Raw genomic sequence first — 16,435 nt, forward strand, 5'->3', positions numbered from 1 at the left:
ATATACTTACATTTGAGATTTGTCTTTTATCACAGTTACATCACCAAAAATTATAGGAAGAGGAATATAACAGGTATATGTTTTTTGGTAATATTAAGAAAAAAAAGTATTCAAGTCAGAAAAGTATCTTATTCTGCCCCCTAACTCCCCATCCTCCCACCCCCACTGATCCATCAAATCCCCCCTAAATGCTGGCTCTTCCTTCAACCATGGATGAAAACATGGATAATCTTCATAACTATTCTCTCTCCCTCATAAAACTAAAATGTCCTCTGATCACTTATGGCCACTGTTACAGATCAATTTTTTTTTTGCTGATCAATGTATTAAGATCCAAGCATTTTTTTTAAAAACCCATAATTTAGTTTAGGGTTGAACTTATTCTTTTCCAGGATTTTATCTCCTTCAGATTAGCAGCCTGCTTGGTGGGCTTTATTTTTTCACTCTACTGGCTTCTCTCCCACTACCCAACCCCAGGCTGTTTGTGGCTTCTTGTCCCCTGTTATTGATAGAGGGAGTGAGAGGCGGATGCAATGGGGAGCAGTTTAGTTAATAAGGAGGAATGTATCTGTTCCATCGATTCCCAAATTCTGACCAGCCTTTGTGAAGCCATTCCCACAAGGCTTCAGGTGAAAAGGATGTTCTTCCTTTTCTATAGGAATTTATAGCACACCAAAGATTCATATTCTTCAAATAAAGACTTAATTGTTGATATCCTTGGCCCTTTCAACTCCAACTGTTGTACTCTAGAAATCAATGAAAGGTCAAAATTTCCAAATATGTTTTCTTCACCTCTTTTTCAAGTCTTGCACTGATGATGAGGCGTATCCTGCTGGAATGTGGTCATATTTTCCATGATGATTTTGTTGGTGATCTTTAGGACTCGTTTAACAATGAGGCCACAAAATTCCCATTTCAACAAATTCTCTCCAACATTATTCAAAAGGTAGATGCAGAAGCCATGCATATTAATCACCCAGGCTCTTGTGTGACACAAATTAAATATATTTTAATGCTTATGCAAGACACTTAAGAGAGACCCTCACTGAACTCCCTTACAGGCCAAGCTTAGCTAGCAGCTTTACTAATGCAGTAAAAATTCTATTTATCCACTTAGGTCATTGAGCTAATTTACAGGACCTAATTGTCAAATCAGACTCTCGGGAATCAGAGATTTTACCTATCAAACTTTACTAAATAATTTCAAGGGTGTAGTCAAGGAAAAGGCTCAGACAACGCAAAGACCTATCTGGATCATCAATGACAGCTCCCAGATTCTGGTTCAGATTAATAAATTCAGAACTTTTAAAATATTAAACAATTTGAGGGAATGGCACAGCTTTCATGAAATGACCTTCCCATCCCCTAGAAGCCATACCTGATAAATCCCGAGTTCTATTTTCCTAGGCAATCCCTAGCTTGGGGCATCCTAGTAAAAGCAGTTAAGAGTTAATGTGTTTCTTACTAGCAAATAACGTTAGTTTTTTACTCAGCAGTTAAGTTGGCAGGGAGATTTTAAGGAGTCACCTATCTTCTTTTCTTTCCTCCAGTACTGTTTCTACCATCCACAATTCTACCATAAAGGGAGTGAAAAGATCTCAGGCCATCGACTTTAACACCTTCCTCTCAGCTGCTTAATGCTAGAATTCACTATTGGGGGGAAAGAAAGTGTTAGTTTACCTGTAGGGTATAATTTACAAACTAGTTTAATGCAACAAAAATAAAAAATCAGGGGGATTAGGTGAAAGTAAATGACTCATAACATTATTAGAAGTCTCCATTTTAAAATTAAAACTAGGTTCTCAAGTAAAATAATGAAAAAAAGTTATATATTGGCTCATATTCCTTAAAGGTCTCAGATAATCTTCCAAGGCTCATTTTTCTGCCCTCTTTCTCTGAGTTGGCTCAATTATTTGAGTCCATGCAGCAGTCCCCATAAGCTGCAGGTTTACAGCCAGACCAGAAGACTGAATCTAGCAGAAAGAAAGAACCTACTAGCTCAAACTAAAGGCCTAGAACTTTATTTAGTTGACTGCAATGGTTGACTTCGGTCATGAGCTCATTCCTGAACTAGTAACTGTGGCCAGTGGGACTGGCTATCCTGATCATTCCTAGGAGTTCCTGAAGTGTAGGGAGGGTGCAGCACATGGAAAGAACATGGTGAGGAAACATTCATTCTAGGCAGATGAGATACTGTTGCCATAGAAAGATGGAGGAGAGGTTGCAATCTGAAAACAACAAATGTCTACCATATCCTCAGACAAGAATTGGAGGAAAGGTCAAAGTAGATCAAAGTTAAACAAGTTTTAAAATTACACTATGGGTTTACTGTATACCACAGAGTTTAAAATATATTGAATTGAGGAGAGATTAAAAAACTGTTGATGAGTCAAATAAATGTAAAAAAATTATCTTTGACAATTTGGCAGAAAGGTAAAGGTAACAGAAAGAGGCAACTAGGAAACCCACAGTTTTCTGAGACCCTGCCCTGAACTTCCTCTAACATCTGTGCTTTAAAATTTCTACTTCACACTGGGTGCAGAGTCTCACACCTGTAATCCAGCACTTTGGAAGGTCAAGGTGGGAGGATTGCATGAGCCCAAGTTAGAGACCAGCCTGGGCAACATGGTGAGACTTCGTCTCTCCAAGAAGTAAACAAAATTATCCTGGCATGGTAGTACATGCCTGTAGTCCCAGCTGCTCAGAAGGCTGAAGTGGAAGGATGGCTTGAGCATTGGAGGTCAAGGCTGCAGTGAGCTGAGATTGCGCCACTGTATTCCAGCCTGGGCAATAGAGCTGGACTCTGTTTCAAAAAAATATATAGAATTTCTACTTCTACTTTTTTTTCCATCTCTTCATGCTCCTTTATCTACTACTCATTATGTTTTGAAGGCACTATCCACAGCCTAGAAATACCAGCAGACTTTCCAAGAGGACTTTTTTAATAATTATGTAAATATATTGTATTTACATATCATGCTGTTTTCATGCTGCCTATAAAGACATACTGGAGACTGGGCAATTTACAAAAGAAAGGCTTAACAGATTTACAGTTCCATGTGTCTGGGGAGGCCTCACAATCATGGCAGAAGGCAAGGAGGAGCAAGTCACATCTTACATGGATGGCAGGAGGCAAAGAGAGACCTTGTGCAGGGGAACACCCATTTTTAAAACCATCAGATCTCTTGAGACTCATTTATTGTCACAAGAACAGCATGGGAAAGACCTACCGCCATGATTCAATTATCTCAGACTGGGTACCTCCCACAATATGTGGGAATTGTGGGAATTGAAATCAAGATGAGATTTATTTGGGGACACAGCCAAACCATATCATATGTATTACATCATTAACCTTATCTTAAATCTATGTACCCTCTGTCTCACCTATCTCTGAATATTTTTAATGAGAATAAGAATAACAATAATATTCCTCCTTTCATTTTCTTTCTTTGTTTACTTCAGTGCAATCACGGATGCATTTCTTGGAAATGTTAGTCATGTTATTTTAAGTGAATTTTCCAGCACAAGTTTAAAGATAGACATTTGAAAGATAAAAATCTGTTGCTAAAGGATAAAACTTTGCTTAAAGTAAATTCTGTGAAAATATTTAATGAAAAAGTCAGATAGTTTATTTTCTAAAATATTTGTTTTCTGCTGTGCAATCTGTAAAGAGGTTACCAAAAAAGAAAACAAAACAAAACAAAAAAACACCGAAAACCCGAAACTGAAAAATGTACCAGAGAAGAAAGGGAGCTGGCATACTTCAGTATTAGCAAACTTAATTTAGAATGGTCATATGTCAGACATAGAAAGTACATGGCCCGGTAGAAGGTGTCAGCTGAGAAGGCCCACTAGTTGGCATTTGATTTGTCAAATGACTGCCAGCCAGGATCTGACCTTCAGGGTGCTGACAAAATTGGAAAGCAGCTAATAGACTCAGAAAACCAAGCTCATAAAATAGTGATCAATATGACTCATGACTACTGTCCCCAAAGGCAGTCTCTGCTCTAACCCCATGCCAAATTTAGAGCTAGACTCAGCACTTCTTTGCTTTCTCATTAAAGCTCTACTTGCACGAAATCCTGTATTATTGAAGTTGATGCTATTGGATATGTTAGAGAAGAGATGGAGAAAGAGGTTTTACTTTGCGCACCTACAATAATTTGAGCAAAGCATCTTGAAAACATGTAAATTCCATAAAATTTCTCTTCATCATGACTGCTCAAGGAGGCTCCTCTTCTCTTTGACTCCTCCCCTCTGGCTTTCTGTGGCATAAAGCCCAAAATTAAGGCTCAGATATGTGCCATCTTGACATCTATTGAAAGGCCTTTCAAGGGCCTAAATACAAGTTCCCCTCCCAACTCTATGGATAAGGTCCACTAGCCAAAAAACCCTCCCTATCAAAAGGACCAGGTGCACTCCCTACTTATCCCTCAGTAGCAGGTTTCAGTTCCCTGCCAGCGAAATTATTCAAACAAGCTAGTCACATCCTCCCGGAACCAGTGGGTACTCCAACCTCTGGATACTACAATACCACAATGCCTGTCTCCCACAACTTCTGGTTGTCCAAGTGCAACCCTCATGTGACCCTGCACATCATGCTATGTCCTTCTCCCTGGGCTGTGAGTATATACGACTCGTAAATTGCCACCAGTTTCATCTGCCCACTAACAGATGTTGTTTGTTGGGCTATCCCCATAACTCTAAGATGGGAATGTAAAAGGTGATTAAAGTACCATCCCATCAGTCCATCTGCCTCAAGTATTCTGACTTCCAGCATTTCTAAGCAAATTAGCAGTCTCCTTTCTCCGACTTCCAAATCTTCATTCCATCAGTGTACCATTTCAGGAGTGAGAAAAGCCTCTACGGTGGAGAATATTCTGGGAGAATAACAACAAAAGATTCCTGCAGCCACCAGAATCCACCCTGCCTTAAATTCCAAGGAAGATGTTAAACAACTTTTTATGGTTACTGTACTATGTGTCTATAAAGCTAAAGTTCAATTTACAGTGTGAAATGTGACTTCCAGAAGACTAAGCCATTCATATTCTTTACCAGTACTTTTCCATCTCTATGCAGATCTAAAGTATATTCAGATTTTTTGGTAAAAGTAGAATCAGAAAAATTGAGATTACTTGTATGAGTTCAATATTCACTAGAAAGAGATATAAAATTCCTAACAGCATTGTCTCATTTAGTCTTTACAAAAACAAACTATCATTTATGTAGAGTTGTTATCTCCATAGCACAGATGTTACCTCCACAGCACAGATCCATAGCATGCTGAGAAAGTGTTGGGTAATTTTCAGGATCACACAGTGATGAGTGTTCATTCGGCTTTCCTGCCTCTTTACTAATATGTGACAAAAACTGGGTAAAGCCCTGAGGGTACCATAACACTTGTTTATTACAAATTCTCTTCTGATTCTGTCTTCCCCAGTATATGGTAACCTTCTGAGGGTACACCTTACTGCCACACTCAGCATGCGCCACATAGTAGATGTCTGTATATAATCCATAGAATGCATGGATGACTACATGAATGAATATTCAAAAACATCCATTCATCTCTAGAACCATACAGAAAATATGGGGTGAATTCAATTTATCAGATTTATAAGTCAGTGTGTTCCCTCAGGGTGTATCCCTAATTCACAGTTACAACTATTTTCTCTTATACTGTTTTCCTTTTAAGTTCTAGACATGACCAACAGGATCTCAAGTTCTCCCCTGTGGGACTGAACCAGATTTACCTTTTGCAGGTCTCAATTTGATAACACACCTTTGTTTGACCTCTTTCCCTTACTTCTTGCTTCTCTACTCAAAACTTTACATTTCTCGGGGAACTTTTCCTAATAGGTAAAGTGCATGGAGCCTCATCTCAGGGTCTGCTTTTAAGAAACTCACCCCAAGATACCACCTCTCTTCAACAGAACACAATTTCTCTTTAAACATTCTAAAACTAACCATTCTTGATTAGCTTTAAGCATGCTATTTTGGCCAGGCTTGTCTTGATTCCAGCAACAGAAATATTTCATGTTTATGTTACCTTTTGCACGTGTCTAATTTTATCAGTTGTGTGTTGACTTTATAATTGAACTTGGTGTTTTGGCTTTTTTCTCCTTGAATCTGCTGTACTGTCTGGAGTGAACAGTCATTTTATCCATGGAAAAATGTATGAACTCTCCTTAGCCTTTTATCAACTGTTTTATTATGCCTTTTATTATTTACAACAACCCGCAAGACAATGATTATTCTCCTCATTTCAAAAAAGAGACAATCTTGGGCCCAGAGGGAGGCCACCCAGGCATGTCATTTGGATGAACTGGAGCTGAGTCCAGGAACTCAGGTCTCCTGATTCCTAGAATAGTGCTCTTTCCCACATCTATCAATCACTTCTTGAGAATAAGTCTTCACATACTCATAATCACTAAGGTTGTTTTTACATGTTCTTAAAATCTCTTAACTCTGCCACGTTTACAATCATATACCAAGCAAAACAGGAGATCTTACATGAAACATTAGAGAAGCCTGGGATATTTAATTCTATGCATATGTGGCAAATCATTACATATGCATAGTAAATCTCTTAACTGTCATTTGTAATAGGGATGAAGTCATGAGTAACTTGCCCCACAATGGTTCATCAGTCTGCAAAACAAAATCCAAAACATCTCACAGTGTGCATATGAAGGTGTCTGCAAGCGAAATTGTCTTTTTGGTCTGAAAAACAAGATTTGTATCTTCCAAAAAATGTCTTCTGTTGGACTGTTTACCTTCTTCAATAAATCAGGTTATCATAACCTCACACTTCAGAGTTCTTCTATTTCTGGATTTTTCTCAGAAATTGCCCAGGGCAGGGAAATAAGAAAAATAATCTATATGTTCTTGGCTATAAAATACTGTTATCTTGGCTCTATACTAATCTGGCATGTTTATTCCTTTTTCACATTCTTTATATAAAGATGTGTCTTTATAATCCTAATTTAAAATAATGAATTTGGTAAAGCAATTATAAGTTACCTTATATTAATAGAAAATAACCCAAGGTCATGTAGAAATATATATTGACACTCCTCAGTATTTTAGAACATTTTATCTCAATTACCCATTGGAGATTTTAATTCAGTTGTGCATATTCAAAAATGTAGTTTTTTGATAATTTCCTTTTTGCCTGCAAAGGAGCAGGGAGAATTTGTTTAGAAGTCATATTGCCTAGTCTGTCTGCACAGAAAGCTTTTCTTTACCAACAGGAAAAGTGTTGATATTGAATTAATACCACCATCATAACAAGAAAAAAGTTAACATCTGCTCTACTGTAAAAGAGAAGACAATAAAGCTATTCATTTTTTCTTGTTCTAATAACACTCTCTTGAATAAATTTAGTCCTCACTAAGACTTTACAATAACATTATAGCAATGTGAGGCCCATTAAAAATGCTAGAACTTAACAAACAATTTTATTTATTTATTTATCTATTTATTTTTGAGATAGGAAAGACCGTGAAAACAGGGAGACAGGTAAAGAAATCAACAGCTTGATTCTCTACATTTAGATGACCGAGGAAATGTCTCACGGCAGTTGGATGAAGAAGCCTGGAGTTTAAGGGAAAGTCTGGGCCAGTGATATACATTTGTGTCATCAGTGTATAGGTAGTCTTTTAAGGTAGAGAACTGGATAAGATCACTGAAGAGTGAGGATAGACAACAGAAACAAAAGGTAACTTTCAGTAGCATGGCCTTTATTAATCTGCATATTCCCAAGAGCTCCACAAATATGATATAGATTCAAATGATCTATTCTTTTAGAATTAGCATAAAGCGAATCAAACATGGCATCATCCTGTCATAAAAGTTCTCTTCTCCCTACATGTGACTAAAATTCAGGTTACAAAAATTCTAAGTGTTGAGGACTTCTATTCGTGGAAACTTTCTTCACAAATTAATGATTGATTGTGATGATGTCAGACAAGCAAAGAATGGTAAATGGTGAAAAAATTATACAATGCCAAACCATATGATTACCTACAATAATCCTTCCTTTATTGATAGCTGCCCCCAAAACATCTCTGTATCTTTGTAACTCTTCCACATAACCAATAATTTCCTTTCACTTAAAATATGTTCTTTATGTCTAATCACATTGGACAAACCCACTTACAAGCTCTACCGGACTGTGTATGTGTGTTTATACATTTCCATTTTAATATGAACTCCTCAAACTTTCTGTTTACTTTGATCAAAAGCATTGTTTTTGTAGAAACAAAATGGTGACAACACACACATAGTACATAGATGTAGATGACCTGGTATTCCAGGATAGATGTTTAGAAGTGGTAATATTAGTCTATCCTAGAGACAGAGATCCAAATCTAGAGATAGAGATAGAGAGAGAAAAACATAGATCTAGAAAGACTTTACAAATGATATTAAAGCAATATTAGGCCTATCATATAACGTTAAAATTTGACCTATTAGTATACTGTTTTATGTATTTCACATATTGTATTACATATATGATGTACTATATATTATAGTTTTATATGTGCATTTTAAGTTCAGATTGTGATATATTTTAAGTAGGAACCATACACGAAACTGTTCATTTAACAAGACTTTTTTCTGGCACTGATTTGTTACGCCAGCAAGATTTCGGCATTCTTAAATATTTAGATAATCAGATGAGGATTTCTTTTTTCTTTGTAACCTCATGCTGAGCCTCATGGGAGTACTAGGAAAAAAAAAACTACAGAGTATGTGGATAAGAAATCAGTTTCAAAACCAATAAACCCAAATTTATATACTTTATGCAGTGATCATTTATATTCCATTCATCCTTCGGATACTTGAAACGATCCCCCAACAACAGCTGTTACGATAGATGACAGTGTACCACTTGACCTCAATATGGCAGATGTGTGTGCTTACTGCAGCTGTCAAACTATAATAGAAAGAGCAGCAGAATTCTACCAAAGCTATGTCTACGAGAAACCAAAAGTATTTTTGTGTTGTACACAGATTAGAAAAAGAAATCCTAAATTCAAGGTACATAAATGAAATAAATTGGTCGTTTTACAATGTGTGGACGAAACCAATGAATAGTTCATTGTTGTGTTCCAAATAATTGATTTCCCATCATAAAAAAGATGCATATCTCCTCCCCATTTCTGCCAACTGGCTTTACATGATACTAGGCTCTGGGTTCAAAGGGATGAGAGATCAACTGCTTCTGTAAAAGCCATCACCTCTGATCTGCATCTAAGTTATCCTAAACCTTGCACACAAACACACACCTGCAAACACTCATGCAGCAACACTGTAAATAGAAGACAATAAGACACATTTACATTTAAATGTAATTACTCTGAAAAAAAAAACTGATGACAAATGATAAGACAATCACTTGGCAATAATGATTGTTGTTGCCTTTTCAGGATTGCTCCCGTTGATCATTTAGATTTCTTTTGGTCCCTTTATAGGTGTTTATGTTCAAAAGAACAAAATAGAATACAGCTTGTCTGAGCTGCACTTCTTTGGTGATACTTTCCAGCATAACTAATGTTGTTTTCTATGTCCTGAAGCCCAAGCTCACCTTTCTTTTCCTAATATGGTCAAGTAACTGGCTGAAAAATCTAGGAAAGCAGTTGGTGAGGATATTTGAAGACTTTTCTGTTTCACCCATGGAAAGCCGACCACAGTCAGGAAATGCATCATACCCTAGGCAGAAGAAGGCACAACATGTGAAACACTCAAGTAAAAATACATCTTAAATTATGTTAATAAAAGAAATTACACTATAATTGCCAAAGTCTTCCCAAGCCCAAAACATGCTAATAAATATATAAAAATAAAAAAACATTTTATTGTCTCTGAAGGAAATATAAGTATTAACACTTCATGTCTATTCATTATAATTGGTAAATGTTTATTGAAAATAGAAAGTTTTTTTAACTTATTTTAGTCTGTACAAATACAAAGACATGAAAAACTTTAGAAGTGACTCTGGTCATTCCAGACATTTTTCGCTGATAAAAATCAAAAGGGACAACTTCTAAGTTTGTAAAACTTGGCGGAGAGTCTACAACTACCAATTGTTGGCAGATTTTCATTCCCTCCCCCATCTTGTGAGTCTGGCTTTTGTGTAGTAAACCCTTTGAAGTCCATGGGTGTTCTCCACACAGAAGAAATTGTGTCTGGTGAATCAGGTCTTTACTTTTTTGCTTTCTCCCAATATTTTGTAACTGTTTAGTGCTTAACTAACATATATTCCTGCTGCATCTTCTGCTTTTCTTCATTGTAGTTTAAAAAATTATGTTTAAATTATACAATTCAGAGAAAATATTAACGTGCATGCTTTCCAGAAACAAAAATAATTGTTCAACTGAAACTTAAAACATACATTATGCAAATTAACAAGCACTATAGAGAACTAGAAATGAAATTGTAAAATGTGCATATAAAGTTTAATGATGCAGACAAATATTCCAATTAATTTATAAATTACTTTACTTCTCTCTCTGTGTGTGTTTCTTTCTGCCTCTTCTCTTACTCTTGCCTTTTTTTCTCTCTCTGTCTCTCTCTCACTCTCTGTCTCTCTCTCCTAGTTATAAGATTTTAAAAAGTTAAATCATTTGGCCTCAAATTTTCCACATTAATGTCTAGTCTAAAATGGAATTTCTTTTGAAGGCTTAAGCAAGATCTGTCTAGCTATTTGTGTGTTATATGAAAATAGAAGAAATATGCTTCTCCAGTTATAAAAAAAAATACGGTTAAGATTTTTCTTTTTGCTCATATAAATCAAACAGAGCCAAAGCTATAAACTTTCAACTTGGAAAGATTAGAAACCCATTGAGGAAAGAAAATGTAGCTAAACTCAGTGAAAATCTTCTAAGTGCTTTTATTCATTAATTTATAGAAATCAAAGGAAAGTGGTTTGAGCATACCTAGCAATACATGTCTATCTACCTGTACAAAAGGTCACACAATTTATGCCTTAGGGTGGTGACAGTGCATACCTGCATGTGGTCTACTCCCTGTTAATACTGAAGGTAAACATTAGGAAATTACAACTCAATAAATTACTAAATAAATATTTCATGAACAATTTAAGTATGTGTTGTATTTATGTGTAAAATTTTTAAAAAAATACACTAAGATTATATTTGAATTACAGGTCAAGTTATTTCCTAATTTATACATATTATTAATACATATATTCTATGTTCTGCTCTCACTACAGATTAATTCAGGCTTACCCCACTCTATTTCATCCTTAGTCTCCCTTTCCAAACACTTAAGCAGCCTTTTCCTCCACTCCCAAACTGTGATTTCAAGAAACTCTATGTGTTGCAGTTTGTAAGCATCTTCTCTATTTTTACTCTTGGTGACCCAAGAGATACTAGTTTTCTTCTTACTTTCAAATGGTAACATCACCATCTGCAACAGTGTTCTACCTGAAATGTAAGGAAAACTGTCAGCACTTTCTTTAGTCTCCAGCGACTGTTTTTAGCACTGTGACGCTAGCTTGAATTCTCCGAGGACATCCTTTTGAATCCTTTAGATTATAGGTCAGTTCTTTATATTCCTTTACATATTTGGAATGGGGTTTAATTGTTTTTCTTTTCCCTACACTGCGTTTTCCTAACAGCTTGAGGAATATCATCATTTGTATGAATGACCATGTCAATGCTGTGGTTTTTCTGCTTCCAATACTTCCATGAAATTTTACTTCCATGATTTCACTATTGCCTTTCTCCACCTTTGGGTCCACATTACACTGCCCAGGCCAGGGTCTCTCCATTTTCAACTTGCCTTAGTGGTACTGACTCAAAATTAACTCCCTGTTTTGGGATTCCTTTTCCTTTCCACAATCCATTCTCCACCCTGATTTCCAAACACATTAGCCATCTGAAAACATTTTTACTTGTAGTGTTTTAGTTTGTGACTTTGATCTTCCCACATAGTTCCATTTTATCTCTAAATATTAGTCAGTGAACTCCAAATTTTTTCTACTGACTTACTGCTGTGAAAGGTAACAGACACTTTTCTCCCACAGCCAGCTACATCTTGTTGCTAATATCATGATATTACGATTTTTCTCTTGGCTATTTTTAAACTTTATATACAACACTTAAGTCTGTATATTAAGCAGCTTTAGAAGGTATTTCTTAAACCTTTGTTATGGAAGAAGAGAAATGTGAAATTATTACTTCTAAAGAGTGGAACAAATTTATATGACATTTGCTTTTCATTCTGTACCTCTCTGTACTGTCTGAGTTACCTGTACTTGAATTGCTTGAAAGAAAAATAAACAAAACAGAGATCTGATTATGACATTCACATTCAATGATGGCCCATTTTCTCAAATATTAGTTTTTCATACTCCCATAATCTTGCAGTTTATATAAACCACCTCCACCCTGGTGCTCAGCACCAAATTGATTTTCCTGCTTTACAATACTATTCCCTGCTAGTCTTAGAGCTCATCCCAAGCCCTGGCTGACTTATCCAGAACTATGCCCTCAGTACTGTGGACAGGCATGATTCACCAAATAAATGAATTTCACAGCTGCAAACTCGACCTAATGGTCTACAAATCCGATAAAATCTGATAAGGCATCCCATATGCAATTCTTGATCTCTTATCATGGCAAATCTGTCAGATGAAAGATCAGGTTCTCCCACATCCTTGAGTTAAGGCACATTAAGCAAAAATTCAACCCCCTCTCTAAAGCCAAATGACAGGTGACTTACCCCACCCTTGTTCCTCCAGCCACATTCTCTTTTACTGATACCTCCCCACCAGCAGCCGCTACAGCAGCAGCCATGCTAGTAAGGCCCCAGCAGGCTTCAGTGATACAATTACACAAATTAGGACTTAATGTTCAATTTTTTGTGTCTTCCAACTCTTCTTGGCTAGACTGTAAGAAACTCCAAGTCAAAGTAAATTTTCTGCTTCATGTAGACATGATCTAAGCTTCAGTAAGAAAATCAATAAACATTTTTACAAGAAATAATACGATGGAACTCCAAAGTTTTCAACATTCTTCTAGCAACACTCTCAAGCTTCAGAAGCAAATTTATGCATTTCTTTTTCCCCTACTTCAGCCATTTCAGCAGAGTTCTCATTTGGGGGAATGTATTTTATTTTATGTTTTATTCCCATGTTGAAGTAAAAAGAACATTTTCTTTCACCACGTGTATTTTTCTAAAGTGAACTTTTCATTTCATATTGTGGATGGCAGCAGCCAGCCCATGTTCCATGATCCTCAGGCACGGCTTTGTATACTGGTCCCCAAACCAGATGAGATGCACTCATCACTCAGCCACCAGGGCTATCAGTCAGAAGAAAACTTCTCGGATTGCTTAAAAAAAACAGCCAAGGAAAGAACCTCACAGCCAAGGCAAGAACGTCACAGCCAAGGAAAGAGAGGACAATAATTTAAAGCATTTCAAAAATGCCTTGCTGAATATTTAATGCAAAATGAAAAGAAAGGGCAGTCTCTAAAATTGGACAGAAAAAATGCAGATTAAGAAAAACCATATTTTCTTTTTTAGCATCCGAATAGATTTGTCCCCAAGTTTTTTTAATCAAATGAAAACATCAAATAATTCCAGAAAGCTTATCAAATCTACAACTTCAGAACAGTAAGGCAAACATTCTTGACAGACAAAATATTCTATTGTACAGCTATAATCTAGTCATTTTATATTCCTGAGGTACCTTCCACTTTCCACCACAAAGTCTAAAATATAATAAATGAATCTTATTTTTAATCATCACAGTAGGATTATAGAGGGGAAAAAATTTTCTAGTTCCAGTTTCCTCTGCTTTCTGTACTCCATCCACATTGCATGTCTTGTATGCATTCCAACTTGCTGCATTTTCCGGCTCAAAGCCAATGAATTTGCTGTTCCCTCTGCTGGAAGCCTGCCCCAACCAGCCCTCCACCTCACTTGTCACAAGCCTCTTTATCAAACACATCTCATATGTTCATTCATTCCCTCAGCAACCACTTACAAAGAACCTGCTATGTACCCAACACTATTCTAGACACAGGTGTTATATCAGCGAGCTCACTGGTCTCACATTCTAGGAAGGGAAGAGAGGCAACGAATAAATAAACAAATAGTATGAAGTATGTCAGATGGAATAAGTACCATGGGCAGCACTAATTCAAGGTGAGGGGCAATGGGATACTGAGATGGCAGAGATGGTTTTTTTTTTACTGTGTAGTTGCTGTGTAGTTTTTGAAAGTGGCATTAGAGAAAGAATCTGAAGGAAATTATAGGGTGAGTCATACTCATATCTGGGGGAAAAGCATTCTAGGCTGAGAGAACAGCAATCACAAAGATTCTGAGGAAGGAGCATGCTTGATGTGTTTGAGGATTAGCAGGACGCTAGCATGGCTAGGGCCAATAAGCAAGGGAGAAAGGGTCAGGGGCTACTGAGAAGTAACAGGATCAGATGGTCTATGGGGGGGCTCCCACTCTACCCTGAGCAAAATAGGAGTCATCAGAGGGTTTTGAGCTAAGAAGTGCATAGACTAACACTAGGTTTCACCAGGATCACTGGAGTGCCCGTGTTGAGAATGGATTGTAAGAGGGGAGGGGAGAAGCAGAGAGAGCAGTTACGAGTCTGTGCAGTAGCCTATGTAAAAGACAATGGTCTCTTGGAGCAATGTGGTGGTAGTGATGGTGATAAGACAGTGCAGGATTCTGCAGATTTCTGCCAAAAAGTAGGACTGATAGCATTGACTGAGGCATTGGCTGTGTTAACTTCAATATGGCATGCTCAAGGAAACTCAATTTCAGACCAGGTTAAGGCTTCCTGCTATATACACCCAAAGGACCTGACATCTATTCTCATAACACGTTGCATCCTTACAGTCTTTTTGACAGTTTTATCTTCTCCTGTAACTCCAGCTCCCAAAGCAATGTTTTTCATGTTAGATGTCTAATAAACATTCTGTGAAATGATTCCTTGAATGCCAAATTAGAGGGTTTGTGCATTTCTTTATCTTAACTTGTAATGCCCTCTTTAATTTACTGACTTGATAAACCCCTATTCATCTGCCAATTATCACCTTCTCCTGAAGCCTTCCATTGCCCCTTTTCCCAAGACAAAGTGAATCCCTAACCCCCTGGTTTTTGAGCCTTGTAGTACTGCATCTATTGCCATGTATTGCAATTTACTTCTGTGGTGTGGTTAAAAAAATCAACAGATGTGCTCTTAGCAAACAATTCTATCTAATGGTCAATGGTTTATGTTGCTGCAATGCAATAAACTGTCCTCAGCACTCTTAGGCCTCTAGGGCATATGCTATATGCACAAGTACCAGTATATGTGACTTTAAAAAATGATAACAGTGTATTGAATATTTACGTTATACCACACTTTATGGAAGGTATTTGTCTAAATGATCACATTTGCTTTCACAAAACACTGTATGAATAAGAACAATTTTTAGGCCATTTTACAAGGGAGTAAACTGAGGATAGACTGCTTGCCCAGCTTATACAGGTACTGTCAGAGTGAGAATTCAATCCTAAGCACAAAGACTGTCATCAAACAACCTCTATGCCCTGCTGCCTCTCTCAGAAGAAGCGGGTTGAGTTCTATGTCTAGGCCTAGTACAGATGAAAGATAATAGACACAGAAAATTATATTTAAGTTAAATCAAGTGTTCAGTGGGAATAGAAACACCCAACGCTTAAGCCAAAACTGACAATGTTGACATATAACTTCCAGGAATTTTCAAAAATATGCAAGGCAAGATATTTTTCATGGGATAATATATAAGGCTGTCGAATCCATTTAATTTCACTTCCAAAAGATAGGATGGCCTCAAGAGACATGTGAGCTACATTTATTTTTAGTTTCACCTCTTCTAACAAACAGAAGCTTCCTTGAAACAAGCCCTCTGCCTTTTCCATTTTTCATCCCACTACTCAGCAAGTTCTTGTTTAATTTCATGGAATAGTCATTCAAATCTTGCTCCTCTTATGAGTAAATCGACTCAAGCCTGAAGAGATTAGATTACTCAATCCCATCATACAGGTGATTTTTAGCCAAAAGACACCTGGTCCCTGGACTCCTGTTGCAATGCTTTCTTATCTCCCACCACATTTAGAACCATAAAACAGAGTCATCTACAAGAAAACTAGGATTCAAGAAGAAAGAAAGGAAGGGGGTTAGGAAAAAAAGATGGGAAGGAAGGAAGGGGAAGGATGGAAGGAAGGAGGCAGGAAATATTTATTGTCTTTACTTAATACAACAAACTCCAGACGCAGGTCCAGTTACAAATCCCGTTTAGTGGAAAAATTCCTTCTTATTGATATTGCAGAGTGTGTGTCAGCTACTGTGTGGACATCATTCTCATCTAATAATGCTTTTTAATATAGCCATTTTCTTGTTCATAAATTATCTCAT

Source organism: Pan troglodytes, chromosome 3 (assembly GCF_028858775.2).
Source record: "Pan troglodytes isolate AG18354 chromosome 3, NHGRI_mPanTro3-v2.0_pri, whole genome shotgun sequence".
NCBI lineage: Eukaryota > Metazoa > Chordata > Mammalia > Primates > Hominidae > Pan > Pan troglodytes.